We start from the raw sequence: 8,111 nt of genomic DNA on the forward strand, positions 1-8,111 counted from the left end.
ACCTATGACTTATTCCAAAAAAAAAATTTCTACCACGGATCTTCTGTCCATGCGAACTTCCAAAATTACCACAAGTTTTAAAAATCCTTCACTCATTTCTTTCCTTTCCTTCTCAAAGCATTTATCTTTGAAGAATTTTCTCTCAAATTTGCTCCCGTTTTCTCTCCGAACTTCAACCGAGAACTCCTCGCAGGTTTCTCTTCGAACTTCATTACCACCGTCAGCATGATCTAAGAGGTATGAGACTCTTCTCCTTGAAGAATGCATGTTGATATTCGAGGTTTGACTATCTTTTAGGGTTTAATCGTGTATTCGTTCATAATCGATTGTTGAAAGAATATTAAGCGATCAGATAGATAATACTAAGGGAGCGTTTAGATATTTATTGTGTGATCGTTTAGCTAACTATTACGTGCGATTGTTTAGATATTTAGGGCTTATATCATGCGATCATTTAGCTAACTATTACACGATTGTTTAGATATTTATTGTGTGATCGTTTAGGTTTATATCGTGCAATCGTTTAGATATATGTCATGCAATTGTTTAGTTTTCATTATGCGATCTTTTAGTTTTTGTTATGCGACCGTTTAGGTTTTCTAGACGATCGTTTAGATTTGCTTGTAATGTACACGATTGTCAGATTGGTAAGATGGTGATTGTATATTAATTCTTATAATGTACACGATTGTCAGATTGTTAAGATGGTCGTCCCTGCTAAGAAATATTTTCCTGCTACAGTCATTTGCCAAGTCCACAAAATTGCCCCTATGATTAAGAATAAGTTGACAGAAGAACAAATGAGGTTGTATAGGAAAATGACCTTTGGTCCACTATTGGATATAGATCTTGTTTTTAATGGACAACTTTTACACCACTTTCTGTTAGGGGAGGTAGCAGATGCAAACTCAGGCGTTATATCATTCAACATTTTGGGGAAGAAGGTAACATTCTCCCAAAAAGATTTTAACTTAATAATTGGGTTGTGACCGACCAGGGAAACAGTGGAAAGAGAAACAAGCGATGAAAGGCTGCGAGAACTCATTCTTGGACTAAAGGACCCAAATGGAAAGAATAGTTCTTACAAGGATGTGGAGACCGCATTTGAGAACTTCAATTTTACTAATGATGAAGATGCTGTTAAGATTACATTGGCACTGTTTATTGAAACGATGATGATTGGGAAACGCAAAAAAATCCAGATCGATGTGAATATATTTGGGATTGTCGATGACCACGACGTCTTCATACATTACAATTGGTCTTCTCTTTTTTACCGACATACATTGAATAGCATGAAGACTATCATGTGCAAGAAGAAGGAGACATATGATTCAAATAAAGAAAAAGGTGATTACCATGCCTCACATTACTGTATAAGAGGATTTGTACTCGCTTTCCAGATATATACTTTTGTTTGATTCACTTTGACATATATTGAACCTGTGTGTTACGTACGTGTAACAAAGTGTTCATATTGTAGGTTTGGGCTTACGAAATGTTATCCATATCAAGTAAGTTCATAGCCAGTAAAGTCAGCAAAGATGAAATTCCTAGAATTCTTAGATAGACTTGTTCTCATGCTCCATCTTATAAATCATGAAAGCGATCTGGACAAGAAATATTGTAGAATATCACTTACATTGTCTCTGTTTCTTAATCTGACGATGGAAGCGATCAACGAAGATGTTAGACTGAAACTCAGAACACTTCGAGAGAACAATGGGAGAATTTTGTGGGGAGTTCGACAGAAGTGACCTTCCATTCTATTAATACCAATCTTATTAAATGCTATTGGTAGAATATTAGTTGGGAATAAATGCTTTGGTGGAATGTTGGTGTTTTATTGAATACACATTGAATGGTTGAAGGAAGAAGATGGAAGGCTTTGGTTTCAAGGATTTTTAAAACTAGGGGTAATTTTGAAATTTTGCATTGGCAAAAGGTCAATGGTAGAAAAGTTTTTAAGAAGAGGTGATTGGTAGAAAAGTTTTTGGTTTTTCGATCATTTGGTGAAATTTTTCAAAACTTTTCATTTTAATCTTATAACTTCGGAATCATATTAAAATATATACCTTTAAAAAAGAGGTTGTTTTCCTTAAAACGAAGGAGAATAACTAATGGTAAAAATTAAAAAGCATACATAATATCATTTACCACTCATTTTTAATGCACGAAAGATTAAGATTATTGTTACTATTTTTTTCAACTCAAAATATGTCGTTAACATCATTTAAAACATCATTCATAAAATCAATTTTTACACATTAAAGACTCTTTAATGTACTGAGTTGAATTATAAAGTATGGAGTTAATATGTTGGAGTTAAGAAGACTGTGTTTATGGTGCAGAGTTGTAAAATATAGTTATTTGATAAATGTGCAAAATAGAAAATAAAAAAAAAAGTGAAGTTTATCGATAGATGTGTAAACTTCAATATATTTTTAAAAAACCATCCAAATGGGGACGCTCCCAGGGCGCCTCAAGGCCGTGTAAGAAGGTCTCACAGTGTAAACCAATGAAGGAGACCGTAGGACATGTCGACACACATCCTTCTCCCACTTACTATAAATACTCTCTCCATTCACCTTGATATTGACCCATGCAAATACCATCCGAAGGGGGAGGCTCCCAAGGCGCCACAAAGCCAAGCATGAATCTCACTGCGTGAACATTAAGGGAGAAACGTGAGTGGAATTGACATATCATACATATATTTTTCTCTCACTGAGTATTTTAAGAACCTAAGATTTAGTTTACTTAGAGAAAAACACGGCTAAATATTTTTACTAAGTGACTGTTTAGGTTTGCCCAAAAGTACCACTTACTTTGGAAATAAACAACTTTTGACCATCATTCATTAAACACTTTAACGAACTTTAATCAACTGTTGCATGCTTGTAGCAAATCTATCTAATTCACTTTTCCAGGTAGGTTCCTAGGTAGGGGTGTTCCATTTTCGTCAGCTTAAATACCCCAGTCTAGCCAGAACCCGCCTTAGACAAAAGATCTCTTATAGATAGATTTATTACAAATTTAAAATTTTATTCAAATCAATTTAATCCTATTAAACCGATTTAAAAGATTAAACTTAGGTATCTAATCTCATTAGAACCGTGAACTTAGGTCCATCTCAATCAAATTTTAAAACGCTTTTAAAACATGATCTTACCTAAGTTTGCATGCACTCTTGGTTTATTAAACTGATTTAAAAGATTAAACCTAGGTATCTAATCTCATTAGAATCGTGAACTTAGGTCCATCTCAATTAAATTTTAAAATGCTTTTAAAACATGATCTTACCTAAGTTTACATGCAACTCTTGGTTATTGATTTTAATTCTAATTTCATTAATTATAATACTTATAAAAAATGAAACAATCAAAATCAACCATAAAGTGAAGCAACACATCCACAAGGCATTTATAACTCTTATAAATAAACCTAAGTGTCATGCTTCATACAATGTTCATTCATTACTACTTTATATAACTCTTATATACAAAGTAATTAACCCAACATACATGCTTTCATACACCATTATACCATAACACTCATAATATAAAGATGATGTATGAATATGCTTAATGCATGCTATATAACTCTTATATTTTATGATGAATGAGCATGCTTTAATGTGATTTAATCATGCAATCTACTATATCATAACACTTATAATATAAAGATGATACATAAATAAAATGTATAACCTATGGTGGGTTTTAAAACTATATGTCATACATTATGACATATAAACAAACATACATCTCATGCACAATAAGTAAAATTGATGGACAGGGATAATATGCCTAAAAAACCGAAAATAAAGCTAACTATTACATAGATCATCGAGTCAACCGGTTCAAACAAGCGAACCTAGTCTTGAACCGCTCGGACGAAGCCTCTTCAAGTCATTGTGTAGCAACTCTTTGTGAATGACGCTGAACGAGTATATACGATTGTGTTTGAACCGCTCGGACGAAGCCTCTTCAAGTCATTGTGTAGCAACTCTTTGTGAATGACGCTGAACGAGTATATACGATTGTGTAGCATGGATCGTGGCCTTTTTAACTATGAGATGAAGCATGAAGGCCGCGATCGTGCAACACACATCGAGTAACATATGCCTAAATGATCGAGTGGATGGCGACTATGTGATGAAGCATGATCATCTAAGACGATCGAGGAGCAAGCAACAACTATCTCATACTGAGTGATCGAGTAACCAGTGACTATTCGATGAAACATGTTGGCTTATACGATCATTTAGTGCGCGTGCCCACCATGCGTCGAGTATCATATACTTTATGCGATCGTTTACCCTGAGCGTCTATGCGATCAAGTAGCCAATGCAACACGACCAAGTAAACTCTTTACTCGATCGTTTAGCATTAGCCATGCGATTGTTTAGTAAGTACTATACAATTGAGTAGAACTTTTCTACACGATCGTTTAGCCTAGGCTACATGATGCGACCAACCTTTGGTCTTCTTCCTTGATGAGAACAACATCTCCATGTTTCTTTGAAACTTCATCACGAATGACTCAAACAACCAAAAGAAACTTGAATACATACTCGATTACTGGTTAATTATGCCCAAAAATGCAGGAGCCCTTACAAATTAACACCTGAAATGTAAAGAAAGCTTTAAAGGCAATCATCCTGAAACATCCATCAAACCATCCACAAATACACTTTAACATTTAAATGCATTGTAAAAAACACTTAAAACCCACCAAGACTATAAAATAAAGTTCAATACATCAATGGAATTTGAAATATCAGAACAACCTGGCTCTGATTCCAATTGGAGAAACTCTAAATAAAAGACCAGTGAGCGGAAGCGGATCGTTCCAAAGTCCATTGAGAAAGAACACAAACAATTACAGTCTAACGGAAGAGAATATGTATAAACAATAAATTACAAGCATGCTTCTTTATTAAACACAAAGGATCGAGTATACAATACATTTGAAGAACTCCTTCTTCTATTATTCCCTCGATCAATCAGCAACGCGTCCAAAGAAGAACTCGAATGCAACGATCAGAACAACCAACAACACAAACTGAAGAATCCTCGATCATTATCAAGTGCAACTCGATCCTCGACCCTCGAACGGAACAAGAACACCACCACAAGAGTTACCTTGGTATTCTCAGTGTGAGAATCCAGGAGTTGTGGGTTTTGTATGACTTTGGATAGAGGAATGAAGGAGGTAAACGATCGAGTATACGACAGGGGAAGGAAGTCTATCTTATAGATTTGATACTCGATTGTGTAGAAGAAGAAGCCTATCATATAGACTTGCTACTCGATCGAATAATAAACTCGATACTTGGTCGTTTAGGCTGTGAGATACTATCGTTTAGTAAAACTCTTTTACTCGATAATTTTTCTTTTTGTGAAACGATAATTAAATGAATCATCATATAATTTTAGAAAACCATTTTCCTTTTATCTCATAGTTGAAGGAAATCGAACTCGATATTTCCATGAGCAGTGGAAATAAGATCATTCCAAATTACAATCATGAATGAACAATACATTTACAGTCAATACGGAACATGTGGTTATACAATTAATACAAAAGTTACTACATGAACAACTACAAATGAACAAGGAGAAAACTCTACGAACATTTGTAGACTCATCTCCACGCTCCTTGCTCACGAATGCACGAACACAGCAACCTCGAACAACATGATCGCAACACTACACGAACACTTTGCGTTCGACCTCAGTGGTCGCCTCGGTCACGAACTTCTCCAACAGCACGAACGGCCTCCACAGAACCTAGGGGTGTTCATAGGTTGGGTTGGGTTGGGTTAAAAGACTTTTTAAACCCAACCTAATTGTTCGGGTTGTAAATTTCTTCAACCCAAATAACCCTTATTAAAAAATGAACTCAATCCAACCCAACCATGAAATATTTGGGTTGAGTTGGGTTGGTTCAGGTTAATCGAGTCATTTGTTTAAAATTTTTTTCTAAAAGGAAGCACAACGTAAATATATAAAAATCTTATTTAATTATTTTCATATATCAAATTAAGATTAACAACTCAATTTCAATTTATATAGTGAAAATTTTCTTTCTCAAATGCATAGAAACTACTTTTAAGAGTTGTTGAAAAATAAATTATTAAAAATATATATTGGAATTAAATAAAATTAAAATCAATATATGTATAAATAATTGTGTTATATATAACGAAAAGTATATTTTAAAGTTAATAATAAATTCGGGTTGGTTTGGGTTATATTAGATGAACACATGAACCAATCCAACCCATAAAATTTTCATTTATTTGAACCCAACCCAACCCAAATAAGTTGATACCAACCCAAACCGCATGAGTTGGGTTGAGTTGATCAGTTTTTTCGGGTCATTGGATTTTTTTAACACCCCTAACAGAACCTCGACGGTGTCGAGTTGAGTATGTCACCACCAAGAAGGTTACCTTGGTGTTCTCGGTGTGAGAATCCAGAGGGTGGACTCTGTTCGAACTTGGAACGAGGCAGACAAAGAAGGAAAGAACAATCATGTACACGATTGGGCAAGTGGGTGATTGGGCAAGTGGTACGTGAATAACTGATTAAACTCTTTAGTCACAGGATCCACCATCCGTTAACTGTTAGGCACTCTAAGAAATATCGACAGCTGAACTCTCCTTACCACAGATATATTATGTGTCCATCTTAACCAATTAGCAGTGCGACAACCCTTCACATATTGTTTTTAAGTATAGCTGGGCCAATAACCATTATTCCTCTGTAGTTACATTTGTCTCCTTAAGTACCACTGATCTCTTTAATGAACATAAGTCATAGTTCTACTATGATTGAGTATTCTTTTCCAAAGAGAAGTTGTGGCCATTATGTTCAAGTCCCGGAATCAGCCCTTAAGGGAGCAATCACTCTACTTATCCCTGCTTCAAGAAAGAAGTGAATTCCATATTGTGGATTGAGTTCCTAGTTCCTAGATCAGACAAGTCCTAAAAAAGGTAGGCATGTTGAATTGGCAATCTGGCAACTCTCACCCATACTAATCAAAGAACCGCCCTCAAAGGCAAGAGTTCCTAAAACACTCAAGATTGAGGTCGTGTCACCTATGGTCGTTTAAGTGAGATGTAAGTCTCTAGTATCAATGGCGTTATATACAGAGTCTAATCATCTCGTAGTTCAGGTCTTATACAAACTCTTTGTATAGGACACCCCCACTCGCACGTCTCCACATAAATGGTCAGGATCTACCATCTGTAGTAGTTTACAACACTTGTAAACCTTTACAAAGCGGGTTGTATCCGTAGTGTCACCAGGATCAGGTATCCCACCTTAATTCTTATACTACATACCTATTTAGGTTATCATTTAAGGCATGATCCACTGGTATATCACATATACATGCTTAAGTTCATATAAGATAACCATGGAGCTTTGTTTATTGGATATGAGTAAATTTCATAATTAAATAACACTTATTTTATTCATTAAACAACGTGTATCTTTACAAACCAACGAGACTCCGGGAGAATTAAGACATCAATCCTAACAATCTCCCACTTGTCCTAATGACTCGGGAGACTATTGTACAATACAATATAAAATGTATAATATACAATAAACCAGGGCATACCCCAGTATCATCTCCCACTTGCCCTAGACAAGATGCCGCATGTCTCGCAGACTCAAACTCTCTAGGTGACCCTTGTACACTTTAGCCGTGAGGGCCTTTGAAAAGGGATCAACAACGTTGTGCATCGATGTGATCTTCGTGACTATCACATCATCGCGATGCACAATCTCTCTGATTAGGTGATATTTCCGTTCTATGTGCTTACCCCGACGATGACTTTGAGGCTTCTTCGAATTTGCCACAGCCCCACTGTTATCACAATAGAGAGTGATAGACAAATCCATATTTGGAACAACTTCCAATTCTGAAAGGAACTTCCTTAGCCAAACAGCCTCCTTAGCTGCTTCACAAGCCACTACGTATTCGTTTCCATAGTGGAGTCTGGGATGCATCCTCGCTTGATGCTTCATCAGACTATAGTCCCTCCATTCAGAGTAAACACTGACCCCAATGTCGATTTGCGAGAATCTCTATTA

Source organism: Benincasa hispida, chromosome 11 (assembly GCF_027475165.1).
Source record: "Benincasa hispida cultivar pf3 chromosome 11, pf3_genome.v1.1, whole genome shotgun sequence".
Lineage (NCBI taxonomy): Eukaryota > Viridiplantae > Streptophyta > Magnoliopsida > Cucurbitales > Cucurbitaceae > Benincasa > Benincasa hispida.